Raw genomic sequence first — 23,551 nt, 5'->3', positions numbered from 1 at the left:
AAGTAGAGACAACTGAGGGGGCACTAAGGGAAGGAATTGAGATATAGTCTCCTCTTCCAAAAAGGCAGGATGGTAGTGCCTACTTATCAAGTTGTTGTGAAATTTCAATGAATTAATACATGTAAAGTATTGAGAACAGTGTCTGGCATCGATGACATAGTAGTTTTGGCTCCAGGGCCTCGTGTCCAGGGTCAAGAAGCCTTTGACTAATGTGATCACCACTGTTGCCCTCCACTAATCTATTCTCCACACTACAGCTAAGGATCTTTTAAAAACGCAAATCTGACCATGTCATGGATTTTTATGACTTTGAATAAAAACCTACAAGGTCCTGATTGCTTTTGCTTTTACTTATTTCTCCAATTTAACAGCTTGTCTCTTTTCCCTTTCTGTTTTCGGGACACAGAGCCTTTCTCAGTGCCACCAAGGTGGTGCCGCTGCTGTGCTTTCTACCTGAAAGATTTTTCTCCTCTCTGTCCCCCACTTCCTCATGTCAGTTCATACTCATTTTTCAGTCCTTGTCAAAGAATACTTCTTTTTTTTTATGTTTTGTTTATTTCTGAGAGAGAGAGGGAGAGAGAGAGACAGCGTGAGCAGGGGAGGGTCAGAGAGAGAGGGAGTCACAGACTGAAACAGGCTCCAGGCTCTGAGCTGGCAGTCAGCACAGAGCCCGACGCGGGGCTCGAACCCACGAACCGTGAGATCATGACCTAAGCGAAAGTCAGATGCTTAACCGACTAAGCCACCCAGACGCCCCGCCTATAAATTTTTTTTTGATGTTTATTCATTTTTGAGAGAGAGAGAGAGAAATGGACAGAGAGAGGGAGACAAGAATCTGAAGCAGGCTCCAGGTTCTGAGCTAGCTGTCAGCACAGAGCCCAATGCTGGGCTTGAACACACGAACCGTGAGATCATGACCTGAGCCGAAGTCGGACGCTTAACCGACTGAGCCACTCAGGCGTCCCCAATGAATACTTCTTTAGGGAAACCTTCCATAACCTCCTAGTCTAGATTACAACCCATGATTTAGAGCATTCTGTAGTCTTCCTTCATAGCCATTGACTACAGTTTCTAATTATATATTTGTGTGATGATTATATCTTAAGCCCCATGAGGACAGAGACCACGTCCATCTTGTCAGCCACTGTAGTTCTCAGGCCTAGCATAATGTGAGAAATAAGCCCACTGACCCCCCCCACGCCCTCCCCGTGCTCCCCCTCCCCCTGCCAAAGGAGGGACGCCGAGAGTCAGAACACAGTGAAGCGAGGCAAGAGCAGGTGTCTGATGGACAGGCACACTCGGGCAGTGACAGCAGACTGTTTACCTCTTAAGGGGCAAGTGCTTTACCTGATTCCTCATTGGCTGACTACTACAGAGTTTACAGCCTTACCCGGAAGTCGCCTATGCCCATATAAGGCAAAAAGTGGTCCATTGGAACAAATGTACATTTCTTTAGGTGAGGCAGAGACTTTCAGTCTCTCCTTTGTTCTTTGATGCATGCTCATTGCAAAGCCTGTGAAAATACATTGGCGAGGGGCGCCTGGGTGGCTCAGTCGGTTAAGCACCGACTTAGTCTCTGGTCATGATCTCACGGTTCCTGGGCTCAAGCCCCGCATTGGGTTCTGTGCTGACAGCTCAGAGCCTGGAGCCTGTTTCAGATTCTGTGTCTTCCTCTCTCTCTGCTCATCCCCCACTCGGGCTCTGTCTCTCTCTGTTTCAAAAATAAATTAACTATTAACAAATTTTTTTTAAAAAAGAAAGTCGGCGAAAATAAGCTCGCAAAACGGAGAGGGGAAGATGAACCAGGAAGTGAAGTGTCTAAGGGTTTGGGACTCCATTATGGGGGGGGGGTTCATATATATTCCCAATAGGTTGTAAACCTACTGTCAACTAGATAGGACAGCTTTTATTTGACATTTCTGAAAATGAATCATCTCCTTTACCTCTCACACATAACAACTGACACATACTAGGTACTAAACCAAAAAAAAATTTTTTTTGATGAATTAGAGTTATATGTTAGGGGGGTGCCTGGGTGGCTCAGTCAGACTTTGGCTCGGGTCATGGTCTCGCGGTTCGTGGGTTCGAGCCTTGCATCAGGTTCTGTGCTGGCAGCTCAGAGCCTGGAGCCTATTTCGCATTGTGTCTCCCTCGCTCTCTGCTCCTCCCCCACTCATGCTATGTGTCTCTGTCTCAAAAATAAGTAAACTATAAAAGAAATTTATAAAAAAAGTTACATGTTACACCAGGTTCAGTACTACAGCCCATGGGTGAATCTGACCCACTACCTCTCAGACCTGTAGGCTAAGAATGGTTTTTATATTTTTAAATGATTGGAAAAAGTCAAAAGAAGAATGATATATCTTGACACACGAAAATTAAGTAAAATTCCACTTCCGTGTCCATGAATACATTTTTATTGGAACATAGCCCTGCATGTTCATTCATGTATTCTCTGTGGCCACTTTTGTGCTATAGCGACAGAGTATTGTGAAAGAGACCAGATGGCCCACAAAGCCAAAAATATTTACTATCTGGCCCTTCACAGAAAAAATTTGCTGACCCTTGTGTTAAACAATAGTAATTTTGGGCTCTGGGGCAGCTTGTGTTCAAAAGCACCTGCAGGTGGCTTTTCTCAATTGTTAACAGTTTGCTTCTGTTGCTGAAACAAGTGATCTATTTATTTTGCTTAGTTGGTAGGATTAATTAAAGTGACTTTCCTTTGTCCTTTGTTTTTCTGTGTCTCCATCAACATACAGAAGCCCCCCAAAAGAAATCAGTCATCTGGCATACTCCTTTGCCAGTAGTATGATCATGTAACTGTTCTCTGCCATCAAATTTCCCAGTTCTTTCTGTAATTCATGAATTTCTTTCCCAAATGAGATGAGTTGATAGGTGGTAGTAATGAATTTAAATAGAGTGCCTACATTTTCCCATCAACTTTCCTTCAACACTAGAAATGGATTAAGAAGTGTTTCCTCTCTTCTTTTAAAGGGACTATTTCCCTTACCAGTTACAAATTCATACTTACCAGAGTAACAGTTTAAAATACGCATTAGGGGCGCCTGGGTGGCTCAGGTCATGATCTCATGGTTCATGGGTTCAGGCCATGCATCGGGCTCTGTGCTGACTGCTAGCTCAGAGCCTGGAGCCTGTTTCAGATTCAGTATCTCCCTCTCTCTCAGACCGTCCCCTGTTCATGCTCTCTCTCTCTCTCAGAAATAATAAAAGAAAAAATTTAAAATACGCATTAAAGGTTTTAAGATAATTTCAAAGGGATTTCACAAGAGTACTAGATAACCATTTCAATGGGGACAAATTATGTGTTCATTCCTTTAAATTATTTAATTTAAAAATCTAATCTGTGGGATGCCTGGGTGGCTCAGTCAGTTAAGTGTCCAACATTGGCTCAGATCAGCTCAGGTCATGATCTCATGGTCTGTGAATTCAAACCCCACATGGGGCTCTGTACTGACAGTTCAGAGCCTGGAGCCTGCTTCAGATTGTGTCTCCCTCCCTCTCTGCCCTTCCCCTGCTCATGCTCTCTCTCTCTCTCTCTCTCCTTCAAAAATAAATAAACATTAAAAAGATCCAATCTGTAAAGTAACCACTATACAGTCCCTTGGCTGTGGAATTCAAAGACACTGAGAAATGGACAAAGGGGATTGTACTGAATATAGGTGTTTTCCCTTATGTTATGCCTTTTACTTCTGAAAGCTGTTTGTGAGTAGAAATAGATCAAGTTGAATAATATTCTCTAAATTCCCTCAGAGTAATCCACTTATAAAGTCAGTATTTAATCCTTGATTTATCTCTTCTTTAAATTCACATTTTCAAACAGTGGGTCTGTTTAGAGTGGAAGTCTCTTTGTAATGATGAAAAAAAAGAAAAATGGCAAAATACTAACATATCACCAGTAAGATATTTTTGACAAAGTCAAGATCTTATCGATAAAGGTATCCCAATTAATAAAATATTAAAATATAAAGCTCGTAAATGATCTAAAATAGGTATAGAATATGAAGACAAAATAAGTATATTTTATTAATAGAAGATGAGTTCGTACACATTAATCATGTATTCCACTGAACAAGCAATCAGTTATCTGAAAAAAAAAAAGAAATCAATTACTTGACCCAGTTTAGAAGGTGATATTTCTAGACCTTTACCGTAGCATCAGAAGATTTCTTCTATACAATGCTTAGCCATTATGAACTCTCCCATCATAAAAAATTTATATCTGATTGGATTGCATTATTTAAAAAAGCACTTTGGTATATAATTATGTATACTTGAGTATACATACATATATAAATACATTTGCATTAATATAACACAAACATTTCCCCATGTGCTTTTGTTTTTACTTTTCACCAAATCATTTATTTTTTACCTTTTCTATTTTATTTACTTTTTATTATTTTTCATTTATAGTTTGTCAAGTTGGTTTCCATATAACACCCAGTGCTCATCCCAACAAGTGCCCTCCTCCATACCCATCACCCCTTTTCCCCTCTGCCCCCCATCAACCCTCAGTTTGTTCTCAGTATATAAGAGTCTCTTATGGTTTCCCTCCCTCCTTTTCCTTAACTATTTTTTCCCCTTCCCCTCCCCCATGGTTCTCTGTTAAGTTTCTCCTGTTCCACATATGAGTGAAAACATTTCATGTGCTATAATATGGCTTATATTATCATTATCATAACTGTGACAGGATAGGAATTATGATATTTATCAATGGTTATCAGCCACTTAACCTAAATTTCTGGAAGTTCAGAAAATATCTAGGTAAAATTTTTTTTAAAAGAGCAATTAAATTTTTATTGTTTGATTCATTGACAAACAATGGGGGAACTTTCTAAGGATTAAACAATGATTTTTAAAAAGTGGTAAGCTTCCCAAAAGAATAGGAAGGGAACTCAATAAGACATGGTAGATGTAGGGGTGCCTGGTGGCTCAGTAGATTGGGCTGTCGACCTGGGCTCAAGTCATGATCTTATGGTTCATGGGTTCGAGCCCCGCGTCAAGCTCTGTGCTGACAGCTCAGAGCCTGGAGCCTGCTTCGGATTCTGTGTCTCCCTCTCTGTCTGGCCCTCCCCTGCTCACACTGTCTCTCGATCTCTAAATAAAAATAAACAAACATTGGGGTGTCTCTATCAAAAATAAACAAACAATGGGGTGCCTGGGTGGCTCAGTCAGTTAAGTGTCCGACTATGGCTCAGGTTATGATCTCACAGTTCGTTAGTTCGGGCCCTGCATCGGGCTCTGTGCTGACAGCTAGCTCAGAGCCTGGAGCCTGTTTCAGATTCTGTGTCTCCCTCTCTCTCTGACCCTCCCCTTCTCACACTGTTTCTCTCCCTCTGAGAAATAAATAAAAATCTTTTTTTTTTTTTTTTAAATTTTTTTTTTAATGTTTTATTTATTTCTAGGAGAGAGAGAGAGACAGCCTGAGCAGGGAAGGGTCAGAGAGAGAGGGAGTCACAGACTGAAACAGGCTCCAGGCTCTAAGCTGGCAGTCAGCACAGGGCCCAACGCGGGGCTCGAACCCACGAACCGCGAGATCATGACCTAAGCAAAAGTCGGAGGCTTAACCGACTAAGCCACCCAGGCGCCCCAATAAAAATCTTTACTAAAAAAAGTTTTTAAAAAAGACATGATAGATGCAGAAATGAATTCAAGTAGCATTTTGCAAGGGCTTTCATAAATAATAAGAGTTTCTTTACCAATGTTCTGGCAGGAAGCTAGCATGCCCGTTAGTGTGACCTATGACATTTACTCACAGGTAGAGTGAAAATTAACAGAAAATCAAATAGTTTTTCCTCCTATGGACATCATGGGGGAAAAAAAAACCTTAGGAATATTTTAATTTCTAAACCATTGTTTAATAATAGATGAAAAGAGGCAGCAGACCGCATAACTTAAAGTGCAATGAGTATGCTAGTCTCAGTTGGAGGTTTGTGCAAGTTCTTTATAATGTCCAATTTATTCAAAGAACTTTTATACTGAAGTTATGACCTTCCCAATTTTGGTTTTTAAAATATTCTTATTTTATGAAATAATGGGAAGAACAAATAGATAATTTATTTTATATTTATTTTTATGCCTTTACTTTGTAAAATAAAAAAGTTGTTAAGGCCATGTTAGTTACCAAAAATTCCTTGCAATTTTTACTAGTCCATGAAATAACGTTTGGGAACCAGTGATCCAGACTAATTTTTTTTTTTTTAATATTTTTATTTATTTCTAGGAGAGAGAGAGAGAGAGACAGCGTGAGCAGGGGAGGGTCAGAGAGAGAGGGAGACACAGACTCTGAAACAGGCTCCAGGCTCTGAGCTGGCAGTCAGCACAGAGCCCGACGCGGGGCTCGAACCCACGAACCGCGAGATCATGACCTAAGCGAAAGCCGGACGCTTAACCGACTAAGCCACCCAGGCACCCCCAGACTAATTGATAAGACAGATTTACAATAAAATATTAAGTAGTTAAACTATTCCTAGGGGCTGCTGGCTGCTGGGTGGTTTAGCCAGTTGAGCGTCTGAGTCTTGGTTTCAGCTCAGGTCATGATCTTGCAGTTCCTGAGTTCAAGCCCCAAGTCAGGCTCTGGGTTGCCAGTGTGGAGACTGCTTGAGATCCTATCTCCCTCTCTCTCCACTCTGGCTTATGCTCTCTCTCTCTCAAAATAAATAAATAAAACTTAAAAAAATATGTATAAAATATTCCTAGAATAGTATTCTGGTTAATTAGATTTTCACACTGTAAGTTAACCTTTTGTTTTGGCCTTGCTCATACAACTCAATTTGACATGGATTTTTGAAAGCCTTAGGCCAGGCATCAACCCAAGTGACCCTGATACAGAGATGCATAAGCATGGCCTTTGATCTTGGAGAAGAGGTCGGATTAGTGCAAGAGATATAAAAAGAAATATTTGAAAAATATATTTATCTATTTTGAGAGAGAGAGTGCACATGCGCCTATGCCCACGAGTCAGGAGGTGGCGGTGGGGGTGGGGGGGCAAGCAAGCTCCAAGCTGTGAGTGTGGAACCTGACCCGGGGCTCCAACCTCTCAACCATGAGATCATGACCTGAGCTGAAATCAAGAGTTTGTTGCTTAACCAACTGAAAGAAACATTTAAGTCCCGTTTTCGTCTGACACTTGGAATTGCGATGTATGTATGTGGTAGAGAAATAATCATATCAGAAAAGGGGGTAAAATCTGAAAAGTCTTCACAAAGAAGGCACTGGTTCTATTAGGTTTTGATGGGGGTGCCTGGGTGGCTCAGTTGGTTAAGCCGTCCGACTTCGGCTCAGGTCATGATCTCATGGTTCGTGGGTTTGACCCCCGTGTCGGGCTCTGTGCTGATAGCTCCGAGCCTGGAGCCTGCTTGGGATTCTGTATCTCCCTCTCTCTCTGACCCTCCCCTGCTCACGCTGTCTATCTCTCTCTCAGAAAGAAATAAAACATTAAAAAAAATCTATTAGGTTTTGATGGATATAGGAGAATCCTCCAGGTGAGTGTGGAGGGAAGGCCATACACAAAGGGAACCACATGCTGGGAGGCCTTGAGGCTTGAAAGAATAGGATCATTGATATTGATAGAGGAGTCATTTCAAGTGTCAAATGAAGGGGTGGCCAGAGAAGAAATCTGAGAGGTAGCCTGGAGTCAGATGTTAAAGGGAGATGTATGTTTGGCTGAGCTGCTTGGACTACATTTCATGCGCCCAGAGAATCTTTGAAGGATTTTAAGCAGGAAAGAATTGGAAACGTAAAACTGTATTAGTATCTCCTTTCTACCTCAGGAGATATACTGAACAAAAATGAATCTTTTACTGATGATTGAAGGTCATTCAGTGAAATTCTCAATGAATATCAGTTCTCATTTTACAAGGGAGCACGCTGAAAATATGAAAGGTGGAGGACATGGGCCTCCTCTGTCGAGACCCAGGAAGTCTTTCTTGAAGTTTCTTTATAAAATCAAATGATTATGAACTTATTTTCTCTTAATTTGTTTCATTCTTGTTAGTATTAATACAGGACTGGGGGAAGAGATGTCTGTTGACAGCCTCTAGGAATTGGATTTTTCCTCATTTTGCTGTAGAAGATCACTGGCTAATAGATGGTATCCACCGAAGTGCTAAGTGAAGGGGAAAGTGTCACTTTTGCATAGATTTTGGAGATTCTGTCTCTGCAGAGTAGAGACATATTCCTTTAAAAAAATTTCTTTTAATGTTTTATTTATTTCTGAGAGAGAGAAAGAGACAGCATGAGCAAGGGAGGGTCAGAGAGAGAGGGAGACACAGAATCTGAATCAGGTTCCAGGCTCTGAGTCAGCTGTCAGCACAGAGCCTGACGCGGGGCTCAAACCCATGAACTATGAGATCATGATCTGAGCTGAAGTCGGATGCTTAACCAACTGAGCCACCCAGTCACCTGGAGATATATTCATTTTTCCCTCTCTTAGTTACTTAACATCTAATAGTTACTATATACATGTACAGTGTACTGAAAAGAATTTACAATATAAATGGTAACAATTTTTCTAAGGAAAACTAATTCCTGGCTTCACTGGTAGTTCTGTGATGTGGTTTACCTTTGTGTATAAGCAGGGAGAATAAATGATCATAATGTATTTCACCCTTTAAAAGAGTTTTAAAACGATCTATATACAAGGATGTTTAAAAGCTTTAGTCATATTGGCACATGGGTAGAATATTTTACTTTTTGTTTTTAAAAGTAGTCTCTACACCCAATGTAGGGCTCAAACTCACGGCCCCCAAGATCAAGAGTTGCATGTTCTACTGACTGGGTGAGCCAGCTAGGCGCCTCTGGGAACATTCCTCTTTAAAGAATGGGGATCTAGGGGCGCCTGGGTGGCTCAGTCGGTTAAGCATCCAACTTAGGCTCAGGTCATGATCTCACAATCTGTTCGAGCCCCACATCAGGCTCTGTGCTGACAGCTCAGAGCCTGGAGCCTGCTTCAGATTCTGTGTCTCACTCTCTCTCTGCCCCTCCCCTGCTCACTGTCTGTCTCTCGAAATAAAGACATTAAGAAAAAAAAAAAAGAATGGGGATCTAGCTTAAGGATGAGAAATAAAGGTATGGGACAAAATCCCTCTGAAGGGGAAAGTGCACATTGTAAATTTCTCCAGGAGATAGTCTGTCTGAAGGGGACTGGCTCAGTAACACTGAACATTCTTACGGATGACCTGCATATTGGAAACTCTTGATCTGCAGATTTTCTTTATTTTTTTTTAGGATTTATTTGTTTTTGAGAGACAGAGAGAGACAGAGTGTGAGTGGGGGAGGGACAGAGGTGGGGGGGATGGAGTGGGAAGGGAGACACAGAATCAGAAGCAGCCTCCAGGCTCTGAACTGTCAGCACAGAGCCCGACGCGGGACTCGAACCCACAAACTGGGTGTTCATGACCCGAGCTGAAGTTGGATGCTTAACTGACTGAGCCACCCAGGTGCCTCTTGGTTTGCAGATTTTCTAAAATTTTCCTCGATGTGAAACATTAATGGTGGCATTAGGAGTAGGAGGTTGGATGTGTGAGCTAAAAAGTGATAAACAATCTTATTGTGGGCAATTATGAAATAGAGAAAACAATATAAATTAATGTTAGGTCATGATCTCAGCATGGTTGGTTAAGTATAGGGAACAGAGTTTTGAGGTTACTACAGACTGGCTTCTGGAATTATGAGCCCAAATGCTCATATAATCTGATATTTATAATCTGGATATTATAAAACAGGTGTTTTACAAAGAACTTGAAAATATCACCTAGATCTTGAACGAAACTACAGTTGTGTACACATCTGATAGATTAGCTATTTTTATTTCCAGAAGATCATACTAGATATTAGAATATAGATTATTCTTAGTCTATTTATATTCTAACATAAAATATCAGAACCCAGAAGCGGTCTTAAAACTTGACAGTAGTAAATCAGGAGAAAACCGATATTACTTTACCTTGACTATGGTAAAACAAACAACAAACAAAACAAAAAAAACCCCTAACAACCACGAACCAAAATGGTATAGGCTGAAAACAGGGGTTTACTTACAGACACTTAACAAGAAATTTCTAGAAGCATCTATGAAGGCCATATAAATACAACCCAGATACTTCCTTGCCTCTTGCCCCTGCTACAAACACCTAGACTACGTACTCCCTTTTCCCTTTTCTGACTCTCCGGTATTTATGGGTATGTAACATTTTTGAGCTGAACTCACAGAAAAGTCTTTTGGACCACCTACGTTCCCCCCTTTCTGGCACAAAACTCCCTCCTAGGGTACTGCTGAGCGCTGCCACTTTCCAGGCACCGCTGGGCTACTACTGCAAATGCACTAAATAAACATCCTGAGGTCCAAAGGCTTTCAAAGTTCATTGGCAAAGAGGGCCAGCACCCTCAACCGTTTCCCCATCTCACATTCTTAGATGGGTACCCAGTGTTAGTTACAACTCCTTCGGTTCCTACAGCCCTGCTGGGAGACTGGGGACAGCATAACCCACGAGGGCTGTCGTGGAATTTCTCCTCTCACGGGCGAGGTCTTGCTGCGGGGTCTCCCTTCCCGTGCCAGGCTCCTTTTCTCTCAAGGAATAGCCGTCAGGTGCCCGCTTGGGCTCAACCTGGGCTCTCCCGGCGGCAGTTCTAGCAAGGGCGGGGGTGGGGTGTGGAGGGAGGAGGGGGCGGACGCCTTCAACTTTGGAGGCTGGCAGGAGAGGAACCATCTATGATGTAGTCTTTCCAGAACAGTACCTTCGCTTTCGTGGCAAACGCCGAGACAACACAGAGGACGTGAACGAAGCGGGACTTTTAATGGAAATGATTTAAATGGTTGTTTTGTTTTTTCAAATGAACGGTTGTGAGATAACGACCCCTCCAGGTTTACCTTTAGTAAAGCTCTTCGGGGTAGCGAAATGCCGGCGGAATCGACGGTGAGAGGAGAGTGGGCAGTGAATGAAAACTGAGTGAAGCGCAGGAGTTAGTACCACAAGTTCAGGTATTCTCACTCATTCTCACCCCTCCACTCACTAGACAACAGGACTCTGAGGTTCAGCAGGATCCCAGCTCCGGATAGATGATGACTCAACTCGAGAAGATTCGGAATTTTTCTCGTCTCCTTCTCCCGCTTTCCCCAACACAGGCTGTGAGTCTGTCTACGACCCTTACCACCATTTAAAGGGAAAGGCGCTTAGAAGAAGGCAAAGTAGGGAGGACTTTGCGGCTCTATTTCTCAAACCCGTAAAGGGAGAGCGAGAACGGGTAAGGGGCGTGCAGACTAACTCCTTCCTTGCCCAATCAGGTGCACAGGAAGATGTCTTTTTACCAATAAAAATAAAGTTCGCTTTCCGGAGGCGGGAGGGTGAGCCTTGACTGCCAGTTCTCCAAAGCAACGATAGAGTAGAAGACAGAGAGTGATTAGAGGCAGGACCAACCCGGGGAAAGGGGCGGGGCGGGGGCGGGAGCCGCTCTGAGCGGCGGCTGGACTGGCCAGTGGGGTGCGAGGATTGCTGTTCCTGTTGTAGTGTTTCTCGCCAATCAGGGAGGCGAGGGAGTAGGCGGGGCGGTGAAGGGGTGGGAAGAGCTCTCAGCACCGCCGGGCGTCCGTCGGGCTCAGGGGGAGAGGGAGAAATCCGGTTAAAATCAGAGTCGGAGGTTTAACCACAGATCGGTTCCGATCGGATTATTCCTTAAAGGGGACGCGCCATTGTCAAGAGAACGGAGCCCGGGGCCCGAGGGCGGGGACCGGCGGCGCCCGAGGAGCGAGGCAGCTGCACTTGAACTGGGGACGGGTAGGTATCGCCTGGGGAAAGACGCTTCATTTCACTTTCTCTTCCAGCCCCAGGGGCAGGCGCCGGGATGCCCACCGCCGGGCGGCCACAGCCTTGGCAGGAGACGAGGTCGCCGGCCCTCGCCCGGCTGCCCTTCCTGATGCGAGCCGAGGGGGAGGCGGGCCAGGATGGCTGGCAGGCTGCGGCGCCCGGGCAGCGACTCTTAACGGACGGTAAACGGCGGCGCAGCCCCCGCCTCTACCGAAAACCCGCCGGAGCGGCAGCGGGTCCTCGGGGAGCGCCGCGCGCCTTGCTCCCCCGCGCGCCCGGCTCCCGTCGCGCGCGCCGCTTCCTCGCGCGCCCGCCTCCCCTCGCGCGCCCCCCGCCACTCGGGCGCCCGCCTTCCCTCTCGCGCCCCGTTTCCCTCGCGCGCCCGGCTCCCCTTTGCGCGCGCGGCTCCCCTCGCGCGCGCCGCCTGCTCGCCGACTCGCGGGAGCCGCCCCGCGGGCAGGAAGGCGGCGGCGGCCAGGCGGAGGGAGGCCGGCGGCCACGGCTTCACCGCCCGGGCCGTGAAGGGAGGGCTGAGGAGCAAACTTGGCGCGGCAGCTGGCGGCCCCCGGCGGGAAGAGGCGCTGGGGACCCTTGGAGCGCGCGGAGTCGCCAGCCCGGCCCAGCATTGTCCCTCTTTTCCTCTGCTCTGGTTTCTCCGCCCACTGCTCGCGGTCGCACCCCTGCACCCGGAGCCTGCCGGAGCCGGAGTCGGCCCCGCGGACGCCGCAGCCCCGGCTCGAGGGCCGCCCGGGCCTGCGGAGCGCCTTCGCTGCTCTCGGTGTCCGCACCGGCGCGGGCTGCCCGGGCGCTGAGCTCTTCCTTGCAACTTTTCTTTGCGTGGGGATGGAAGTTGTGTCTTCCGGCAGCAGGTTCTTTGGTCAGAGACTCTTGATTTCTAGGGCGAGATGGTTCTTGCGTGCTGTCGGTTTTTCCTCCCATCCCAGTTTCTTTCCCCGGCTCCGAAAATCGCTTTTCTCGTGGATTTGCAGTTATACGGAGCATTATCTCAGGCCAAGATAATAGGAAAACAACAACAAAAAAGGGAGCTTTTTGATGACGGTTAACAGCTCTACATAGAGCTGAATTTGCCATAACCTCTGAACCTCGGAAAGTTACCTCGATTTACTTTGCTTTTTTTTTTTTTTAGAAGAAAAAAAACCCCACACAACAAAACCAACCCACGAGGTTACTACGGTCTATAAGATTAGGAAAAAAAATACCTTTTTTAAGAAATGAAGTTAGTTTTGTAAAGTAGCGTTCTGCCTAACAAGTATCAGACATGGAGTTAATTTCTCCTACAGAACCTCTATGCCTTATAATTAGTTATACCAACTTTCACTGTTCATAAAACAAGTGTAAGATTTTTTTCATTCTGAGCATTATTGCTGTGCTCTACTTGTCAATACTTGCAAGAGAAATCATTTAGAAACAGCACATCCCTTGTTAGAGATCTTATTTAGAAAAGGAATGTTTTCATAAGCATTCATTTTTGACAGTTTCTTCTTGAGCAGTACTTTGTAGAGTACTTGCATGTGCAAGTTACAAGCCTATAAACAAAGTAGCAGTGGGTGTGTTATTCTGTAGTCTTTTTTTTTTTTTTTTGCTACACATGATCAAAAATAGCATTCCATCCTCTCTTTTCTTCCATTCTGAGTTATTTTGTAAAATTACTTCTCTGGAAGAGTGAGTTTTGGTGGAACGCCTGGCCCAGCGATTTTTTTTTTTTTTAATGCAGTACTAACAACTTCCCAAAGTGTTCCTTGATTAACTCACTGTCTAGTAACTTTCAGTGGTGTGGAGCGTTATCATTTCACAGTCTGGGCAATAACAAGAAAGGAGAAACTATTCCGGGGAAACTGAAAGCCAATTTCAGATAATAATGTTGCAGAAGTACTTTATTCTTCCCACAGAATTTAGGAAGTGCAGACACACAAAAACATGTTCTTTTCTAGTAATCTTGATAGTATCTTGCGTTGTTACTACACCTGTATTCCTCTCCCCCCTCCCCTTTGATCCTCTTCTGTGATAAGGATGTCAGGCAAGGTTGCAGGCATAATCTTCCTTTCTGTCTCCTAATGTTTTAAGTAGAAGATTAAAACAAGTTTCCACATTTCTATCTTTGTTTTCCAGCTTAAACAATAGAGGAGAGAATTTCTGAACTTGTAAAAGAGCACAGTCAGAAAGAATTATCTTTGAAATATCTAGGCTATGCTTCCTGGAAAACATTTTTTTTTCTGTGTGCTTTTCGTATTGTTTTAAACACATTGTCTTACTCGAAAACATTCCCAAGATACTTCTTGAGTTTGTGAACTGCCCCTTGAGATCCTTGGGAACTAGGGCTATCCTTCATTTTTGTGCACAGTCACTGTGTCATAGTAAATATGTTAGGACTTTATGACAATGAGATAGTGTTCTGTAAAGGCTGCTTCAGAGACTTATTTTTTTTTTTTTTAATAAGCACCTTTCCTCAACAAGTTATACCAAGGCACAGCGATTAGTTCAGTGTCTAGGGGAAGCATCTAGGATGCTTTTTGTTCTTTATACAAAAAAAAATGTAATTTAATTGTAATATCTATTCCACAGACCTCTCTTGTGACAGAGATAGCTAATTGTCACAATTAATAGCGCTAGGTTTAACCCATCAGTAATATCTGTTGAGTATCCATTTATTTAGAGAATATTATGGAAAGATAAAGTAGAAATGGATGACAGTCATTGCTCTCAAAGGTAAACAGTTTAATGGGAAGATGCAACATTATTGCCCATAGGAAAAAGTGCATATCTCAGCCCAGTAACAGGTGCAAAGTGACCGAGACACAGGACTTGTGCCCAAATGGTAAAGGAATAGTGGTATCATAGAAGAAATCTAGGTGAGATGGGAACATTTTCATTGCTTTATATAGCAGGTTTTATATTTTTAAAGAAATTTTAAAAGATAAAGTATGTTTGGGGGTTGGCTGGGTATACGTTCTCTACTTGAACTATTTTTATCTATAAAATATGTTTTTGGGGCAGAGCATGTGCTCTGAATTTCAACTGTTGTTCCCTCACTAGAGGGATCATCCATCCAACCCAGCTCAGATGTCACCTTGGCTGCAAGCTCTTCTGATCATAAGTGATGCTCTTTCCTCTTGCGCTTATGGAACCTTTTATAGCACAAGCCTTGCTCTGACTTAAGTATGGGTATGATTGTATTTTCTTCATTAGATTGTAGACTTTGGTAAGAGACCATTAACAAAGGTTGGAGTTCCCCGTCTTTTTTTTTTAACAGTTTCCTAAGGTACTTGAGCATTTTTGTTATCCCATCAGTATTCTGAAGAAAACCATAAGCTCTAAAGAAGTTCAAATTGTTCTGTTTGGAGAAAGTGTCTATGTGCGTTGAGAGGTAGAGCCATATTCCCCTTACCACCAATGCTTCACGTGCTAGTGTAAAATATTGATAGGAAAGAAAAGTACAGTTTGGGAATTGAAAATGCCCCCCATGCGCTTCCATGATCACATTATAACTATTGGTAATGGCTTGGTGTTTATTCTTCCAGGTTTTTCCCTGTCTTTTATTACCTTCTTGTAGAACTTGCCATAAACTGTCATATTTGAAAGTTTAATTAGTAAGTTGTGTTTATTGGGAATGGAGAAAGAGAATCAGTTCTTACACACTTATTTATTATCACATTCTCTGGGCTCACTTCTGTCTGGCTCTTCTACTTTTTCTTGAGATACAGGGCTAGCACTATGCCTTTGTGTTCAAAACATTTCAAAAACTGAACAATTTACCTGCCTTCACCCTAAAATATTTTTGGAGCACAGGGGCTCCTGGGTGGCTCAGTCAGTCAAGCAGCCACCTTTAGCTCAGGTCATGATCTTGAGGTTGGTGGGTTCGAGCCCCTCGTTGGGCTCTGTGTTGACAGCTTGGAGCCTGGAGCCTGCTTTGGATTGTGTCTTCCTCGCTCTCTGCCCCTCCCCTGCTCATGTTCTGTTTCTCTCGAAAAATGAATGAAAACATTAAAAAAATAAAAGAAAATATTTTTGGAGTACATCCTCCTGAACTTAATCTCTTTCATTTCTTGATTCTTTTAATCTCTAGAGAGCATTAAAAATTGCTTTGAGATTGCCAACAGGCACCCCTTGTAGAAGCCCAGGGAGGAATGTGGGAAGCCATTTCTTCATAATCAAATCACATATCCAGGTTGTATTCATACCTTATGTTGCTCATTCTGTGAAGGGAGCTACAGGGACACCTGGGTGGCTCAGTTGGTTAAGGGTCTGATTCTTGATTTTGGCTCAGATCATGATTTCAGAGTTTGTGGATTTGGGCCCCACATTGGGCTCTGTGCTGAGCAGAGCCTGCTTGGGATTCCCCCCCACCCCCAACAAATAAGTAACTTTAAAAAAAGGAAAAAGGAGCTACAATTTGGACTGATGAATTGGGTGATAAGATTCTATTGTTTTAGGTGTTTCTTTAAGCTAGCCTCCAGGGGACCAAGGGTTTCCAAAGCTTCCTTAATAGAAAACCCAGCTGTAAGCAGTCAGTTGGCCCAATCAGTCAACTGAGAAATCTCCATTCCTTCAGCAAAGTTTTGAGACTTGCACCTACTTTGCGTACCATGCCTAGCACTGAAGATAAGATTAAGTCTGTTTCTACCAAAATTGTGAGCTCCTCTGAGTAGGATCGTTAAATAGGCAGAGTGGTAAATGAGGATTAAAACTAGTGTAAACCAAGGACACACCTAGATGAATTTATTATTCTCATGTTCTTTTCCTGCATAGCTTCTTCCAAAGTATGCTAGCAAACAAATCTGGTCTTCCACAGGGTGCTGGGGTCCATGGAGACTGTTAAAATAAATCTGTGAGCTCTAGAATTTTTTTTAAATTTTAAACCCTGTTCTTGTGGGAAAGAATATTTTAGAAATTTTGCAAACATGGGGGTGCATGGGGGGCTCAGTTGGTTGAGTGTCCGACTCTTGATTTCGGCTCAGGTCATGATCCCAGGGTCATGGGATCAAGCCCTGATGATCCCATGGAGCTTCTTAAGATCCTCTCCCCCCGCCCCCTTCCCCAGGTCCCCACCTCTCTCTCCCACTAATACCTGCCCCCTAAAATAAAATAAGAAAAAAAAAGAAATTCTACAAACATCTATATCTTTCCTTATATCCTACAGGGATCATCCATTTCAAAGACCACCATAAAAAAAAAGAATACTACCATCATAATGAGATTACATCTATATCCTGGCAGATAATTGGTAGCTCACAGAGTGGTAACACTCTTTTAAAATCAAAATGCTATAATCAGTAGATGGCTTTATCAGGATTTTTTGTTATAAAAAATAATCATTTTGAAAAATCACTTGTATGAAAGTAACGTGTGAATTATTTTTAACTTTCATAGAATGTGTTGCCCTCCCACCCCCCCAGTGTCTTTGCTTGATGTTTGTATTTGTGGGGAAAGGATTGGATTGTTTAAAGGGGCTGCACTTTTTTTTTTTTTTTAAAGCTTTTACTTATGTATTTTGAAAGAGAGAGAGAACATACATGCCTGCTCATGGGGGAGGAGTGGAGAGAGAATCTCAAGCAGGCTCTGTTAGTGCAGAGCCACATATGGGGCTTGATTACACAAACCATGAGATCATGACCTGAGCCAAATCAGGAGTCTGAGGCTTAGCTGCCTGAGCCCCCCAGGCACCCCAGGAGTTAAAATTTTAAAATAACAAAAGTGCCTGGCTGCCTCAGTGGGTGGAGCATGCAACTCTTGATCTCAGGATTGTGAGTTCGAGCTCTGCATTGGGTGTGGAGATTGCTTAAAAATAAGATCTTTTAAGATTTTGTTTTAGGGGCACCTGAGTGGCTCATTCGGTTAAGCGTCCAACTTTGGCTCAGGTCACGATCTTGCAGTTAGTGGGTTCGAGCCCTGTGTTGGGATCTGTGCTGACAGCTCAGAGCCTGGAGCCTGCTTCAGATTCTGTGTGTCTCTGTCTCTGCCCTTCCCCTTGATTGCACTGTGTCTCTCAAAAATAAATAAAATGTTAAAAAAAATAAATTGTTTTAAAATAACAGCTCTACCGAGGTCTAGTAATTTACATACCATATAATTCACCTATTTAAAGTGTACAGTTCAGTGGCTTTTAGTATATTCCAGAGTTGTAAACCACTACCACAATCAGTTTTAGAAGTTTTTCATCACCTTGTCACCAGCCCCGCCTCCCTCTCATCAGCCCTCTGTAACCACTGGTCTATCTTCCATCTCTATGCATTTGTCTGTCAGGACATTTCATATATGTGTCAGCTAACATTTTAATAAATGTGCATTCCTGTATAAATTGATCTCTTTCAGTGTGTGTAAATCCTAGGAGTAGAGAGGGTTCTTCATGATGAGTGTAGCTCCAAGTTTAGAAAGATTTTAATCGGCAGTTTATCTAAAGTCCTTATTCGACCTAAGCCAGAGGAGTTATGGGAAAAGAGATTTTTTTTTTCCCCTATCAAAATCACAAGATTCATTTTGGTGACAGTTTTTTATATTCATTTAATCATTTGGTGACTCCCCACAAGTAAACAATTTATGTTTCAAGTTCTGCCTGCTGGTACTAAAGGACAGTACTCTAAAAGAAGTTGAAAGTACTTAGCAAGTTCTGATCATGCTGAATGTGATGTGATGCTTACCTGATTGGTTTAAAATGTTGTACTGATACTATGCTAGTCACCATTTATTTAATCTAAACTAGTGCTGTATAGCTTCATGGCAGTGAACTTGTATTTTCCCTGCACAGTGCTGGTGACCTTATAAGTAGTTAATAATGCTTATTGATTGCCCGATCACTGTGATCATAGATATTTTCAAATTGGCTTTCCTAGTCCTTATTTACCATCTTGTAATAGTAATAGTAGCTAAATTTATTGAGTGGTAAGTAATGTGGTAAGTACCTAGTGTACTATATTTTAAGGTAAATGGATGCAATTTATTTTTGAGAATTTTCTGTAATTATCTCCTCAATTATAGCTTTACAGGCTTCTGATAATTTGTTTTTTTGAATGTTCTTCATTTTTGAGAGAGAGAGAGAAAATAAATCGGTGGGGGAGGGGCAGAGAGCGAGGGAGACAAAGAATCTGAAGTAGGCTCCAGGCTCTGATCTGTCAGCATAGAGTGACGTAGGGCTTAAACTCACAAACTATGAGATCATAACCTGAGCTAAAGTTGGATGCTTGACTGACTGAGCCAGCCAGGTGTCCCTATCATTTTAAGATTATTTTGATGAGCACTGGGTGTTATATGGAAACCAACTTGACAATAAACTATAAAAACAACAACATTGTTTTGAATGACCATTTTTGATCAGACCTAAGACACTTTGATGGTGCTTGCTTTCTTGACCTTTCTAGGAGTTAAGATTTTCATCAACGACATCCTAGTATTGGGTGACAGCAATTGTAAGATACACTCTTATTTCAGAGCATCCATACTTCAGAGAGGTTGAAGTGTGTTCTGATTGTTTTATTTATTAAAGGGTGCCTGGGAGCTAATGAGAAAGGGATATTAATTTGTTCACTCACTGTAATGCAGCCTCACTTTTTAGGTCATAAAATATTCACACGTATGCTTTGTTGCCTGAATGAATTGCAACATAATATTTCAACTTCTCAGGATTTCTTGTTCTGTTCTGTTCTGAGTTTTGTTATATATTTCATGGTAAAATTCAGATGTGATGTAATTTGGTTTAATGGTAACTAATGCTGGGAGGATAATTTAAATACAATTTTCAGTTTTTGTTTCTCCATTTAAAAACTTAGGATGGGTTATGTTGTCTGTAATACTGGTTATACAAACACCACTTTTGGGCGCCTGGGTGGCTCAGTCGGTTAAGCGTCCGGCTTCAGCTCAGGTCATGATCTCATGGTCCATGGGTTTGAGCCTCACGTCACTCTATGTTGACAGCTCAGAGCCTGGAGCCTGATTCAGATTCTGTGTCTTCCTCTCTCTCTGCCCCTCCCCAGCTCATGCTCTGTCTGTCTCTGTCTCAGAAATAAATAAACGTTAAAAAAAATTAAAAAAGACAGACAAAACGAAACACCACTTTGGTGGTTCCTTTCATGAGTCTTGGGTGCCCTGAGCTCATAATGATTTATTTGCAGAAGAGCCTCCAGCTGTTCGTTTCCTCGGGCAGCAGTGCGTAGACCACCGTATTTCATTCATTTGTTGGTCTGTTCCTTTCTAAATCACGTCTGGTTGGGGATTGACTTGCTTATTGCTTTACTGTTAGCTGTGTCTTTTTGCCCTCATGATAACCTGCTTCTCGTACTTTCCTTGCCTTTCTAATTTGATAGTTTTCGTGTGCTATGAGTAGAGCCTGTAACTACACTTGTTGAATGGTGGATAAAAATGATAGAAGATTTTGAATAAGGAGACAAAGGAACATGGAGCTTTAGTGGGAGGACCTTGTTCCATCGGCTTTTACTGCGTAGGCGACTCTTGCTCCTTCCTTGGTTTTGGATTCTGTTTCAGGTAGATGATGTTTCTGGATGGCAGGTTGCATCACAGGGTGGTATAGTTACCTTGTGGATGTTTGGCGTTCCCTGATTAATGGTCCTCTTAACAATCTGGCATATTAAGTCTAACTCAAGTGGATGGTGGATAATTAGTTAAGTGGGTGGAAAAGAGGAAAACTTTCTTGGATGTCTTGATCTTCTACTTCTTGATCCCCATTGCGACTCCCAAGCTTGGACATCAGTATACTTGAATGCACTGGTATATTGTTTGTTGCAGTACAGACCTAATATAATTCCAAGAACAGTAATTAGAGGCCTTCAAGAACTGGGAGGCTGCGTTTGCCTATCATCTGGATATCTCTATGTCCTGGATCTTCTGGTAACCTATTTTCTTTAAGGTAAAATTGTCTCTGGTGGTGTCTTTTTTGGTGTTTGTGTTAATGGTAACTTAGACTGTGTCTTGTATTTAATATTCTGACAGTTCTGAAGCTTTAGTATACTTTCAGTAAATATTGCTTAGAGTTTTTGTCACACATTTCTGTATGGTTGCTTCATTTTTTCCTGTTGTAGAACTCGTGGACTTACAGTGTTTTCAGAGCTGGCGTGTCCTTGGGAATGCTCTTACATTTTGTAGATGACAGTCAGATTGTGACTTGTTTACACTGCAGGTTTAGATAGAATAGAGTTCTTTTTGATTCTCAGTCTGGTGTCTTTTCTGTTCTTGTGTATGCTTCCCTAAATAAAACCTTTAAGGGACAGACAGAATCTTAGACATTTGTGGCTTCTATAATAGAGGTCTGCAAGTTTTTCTGTCACACCCCAGCAATATAAAAATTGTGTCTGCATTCTCAATGTGTCCGTTTGTTGTAAACTATATGCTACATATATTGCACATAGTGAGACCCTAACAGAAATGAGATAAAGACAACAAACATCATAGAACTACTTAAAATGTATTATTTTTATGTTTTCGATTCCAGTTAAAATATTAATAATTTTAAAAACAAGCATGATTGAATACCGCCACTTAAAAAACCCCTTTTATTTTGAAATAATTACAGACTCATGGGAAGTTGTGAAGACAGGCAGGTAGTCCTGTGTAACCTTCATTCAGCTCCCCTGGTTATCGTATCTTACGTAACGTATTAATATAACATTAAATCAGGAAACTGACATTGATATAATACTGTGAAGTAGCCATATTCAGTTTCCATATTTTTTAATGCACTTATTCACGTGTACGTGTGTGTGTGTAGTTTTGTGCAATTAGTAGCGTTTCATGTCTAGATTCATTTAACCACCACTACTACCAAGATTCAGTGCTGTTCCATCACTGCTAAGAAACTCCTTCATTTAGCTTAAAGGCCCCTCCCTCCCCGCCCCCCTTCCCTGTTTACTGGCAACAGCTAATTTGTTCCCTGTCTATAACTGTGTCATTTTGAGAATGTTATATAAATGGAATTGTACTGTATGTATCTTTTTGAGGTTGACTTTTGCAATCAGCACAGTGCCCTGACCATCCAAGTTGTCCCATGTATCAGTAGTTCATTTCTTTTTATTGCTGAGTAGTAGTCACTGTGTGGTTCTACCACAGTACCCAGTTCGTTTGACAGTTCATCTGTGGAGGAACTTACAAGCTGTTTCCAGTTTTTGGCTATTAGGAATAAAGCTGCTCTGGAAACTGCGGGACAGACCGGGTGCATCAAGTCAGTATTAGGAAGTCCGGTCACGAAGCTTCTGCTCCACTGCTCCTGCCTCTCGGCTCCTTGCTGTCCAGGAAGCTGGAGCCTGGACGCTGGAATGATGCTGTAGACAGATCTCGTATTTCCCCAACCGTGCTTGCTCCCCAAGCTACTAGCAAAGGTGCCTTTCAGATTGCCTGGAGGTAGGACTGGAGGTCAAGTGACCCAGTCTGTGGTAACTGGCATTCCTCATGTAAATGCCACGAGGAGGCGGCAGCCTGATGCAGGAACAGCGGACACTGCTGGTGTCAATTTCACGGACTGAAAGATAACACATATTACAGTATTTTCTTTTCACCCCTGCGGCATGATCACCCTGTCTCTGACCGGCATGTGTACCCCACTTTGAGCTTAATACATTTTGAACATTGTAGGTCTGAGATGCTTTTCTTTTTCTCTCAAATATTTAAACATATCTTAATATTTCTCAGTTTCTAAAACCACATCTTTCTTTAGTGGCACCTGGCTGGCTCAGTCAGTAGAGCACGTTACTCTTGATCTTGGGGTGGTGAGTTCAAGCCCTACATTGGGTGTAGAGCTTACTTAAAACCGTATCTTTCCTATTTATAAATTTACAAGTATAAAATGTTATTGTTTTGGGAAATACTCACTAAATTCAGTTAACATTATTTTTCCTTATTGTTGGGACTTGAGCTGCCTTCTCTAACACCCACGTTTTCCCAGCTCTCCCTGGAGAATAATGTAAAAGAGGTGGTTTTCCCTTAGAACCAGGTTTTGGTGCCAGAGGCTCAATGGCCAGCAGTCATCACTACTTTCGTCATCACTACTTTGTCTTTTTGTTAAAAATAATTAAAGTTTGGTTTGTTTTATTTCATATTTTAGGTTTTTATTCCTAGGTATAGCAAATTTTGGCACTCAGCCAAAAATGAGACATACAGATATCCTTGTAAAGATTAGTTTTATATGGTCTGTGATGGCAATAGATTTAAAATGTGATAAAGTTGTATGAGCAATTTTGAGTATGAGTTCATATGCAGTTTTCTAGTGGGAAGAGGTTCATAAGTTTATCAGATTTCAAAGCAGAGGCCATGATCTGAAAAGATAAGGATCAGGGGGCCTGGGTGGCTCAGTCGGTTGAGCATCCGACTTTGGCTCAGGTCATGATCTCACGGCCTCCTGAACCCAGCTCGCCGCTGTCAGTACAGGAGTCCGCTTCAGATCTTCAGTCCCCCTCTCCTGCCCCTTCCCTGCGTGTGCTTTCTCTGTCAAAAATAAATAAATCTAAAAATAAAGGTGGCTGCTCTAGAGATAAAAGTTCAATTAAGACATTTGCCAAACATGTAACACCAAGGCTTTTGCTGTCAATCACAGACCATTTCTCTGATCTCCATCCTATGTCTGGAGACTTTTTAGGACGTGGAAAGAAGATTGTTACCCAAGTGTTTAGGGGAGAGCGAAGGAACATCATAAGAGTTCATTAGTAAATGAGGAGAGATACCTGGAAGTCAATTATATTGCAATCATCCTTTTCAAAAAGGGCCCATTC

General features: G+C 42.5%; 1 protein-coding gene and 1 long non-coding RNA gene across 4 annotated transcripts in view; one reads left to right on the top strand and one right to left on the bottom strand.

The window, feature by feature from the left end:
- Window positions 1-4,020: 4,020 nt before the first annotated feature.
- On the bottom strand, window positions 4,021-11,114 carry LOC120237677. The gene is made up of 2 exons (XR_005530015.1): window positions 10,892-11,114; window positions 4,021-4,105 (listed from the first exon to the last, which is right to left on the bottom strand). It is a non-coding gene; the product is annotated as an uncharacterized LOC120237677 (long non-coding RNA).
- A 537-nt stretch (window positions 11,115-11,651) lies between these two features.
- Window positions 11,652-23,551, top strand: part of FRYL (FRY like transcription coactivator) — a 262,440-nt gene continuing 250,540 nt past the window's right edge. For all 3 annotated transcript variants that reach the window (XM_039241070.1, XM_039241072.1, XM_039241069.1), the window contains exon 1: window positions 11,652-11,795. The gene's annotated coding sequence lies outside the window, so the exon portion shown is untranslated. The remainder of the gene's footprint in view (window positions 11,796-23,551) is intronic.

This window comes from Hyaena hyaena, unplaced genomic scaffold (assembly GCF_003009895.1).
Source record: "Hyaena hyaena isolate Hyena2069 unplaced genomic scaffold, ASM300989v1 scaffold_187, whole genome shotgun sequence".
Taxonomy (NCBI): Eukaryota; Metazoa; Chordata; class Mammalia; order Carnivora; family Hyaenidae; genus Hyaena; species Hyaena hyaena.
The sequence above is the reverse complement of the archived record's forward strand: the minus strand, read 5'-3'. Positions and strand labels throughout refer to the sequence as shown.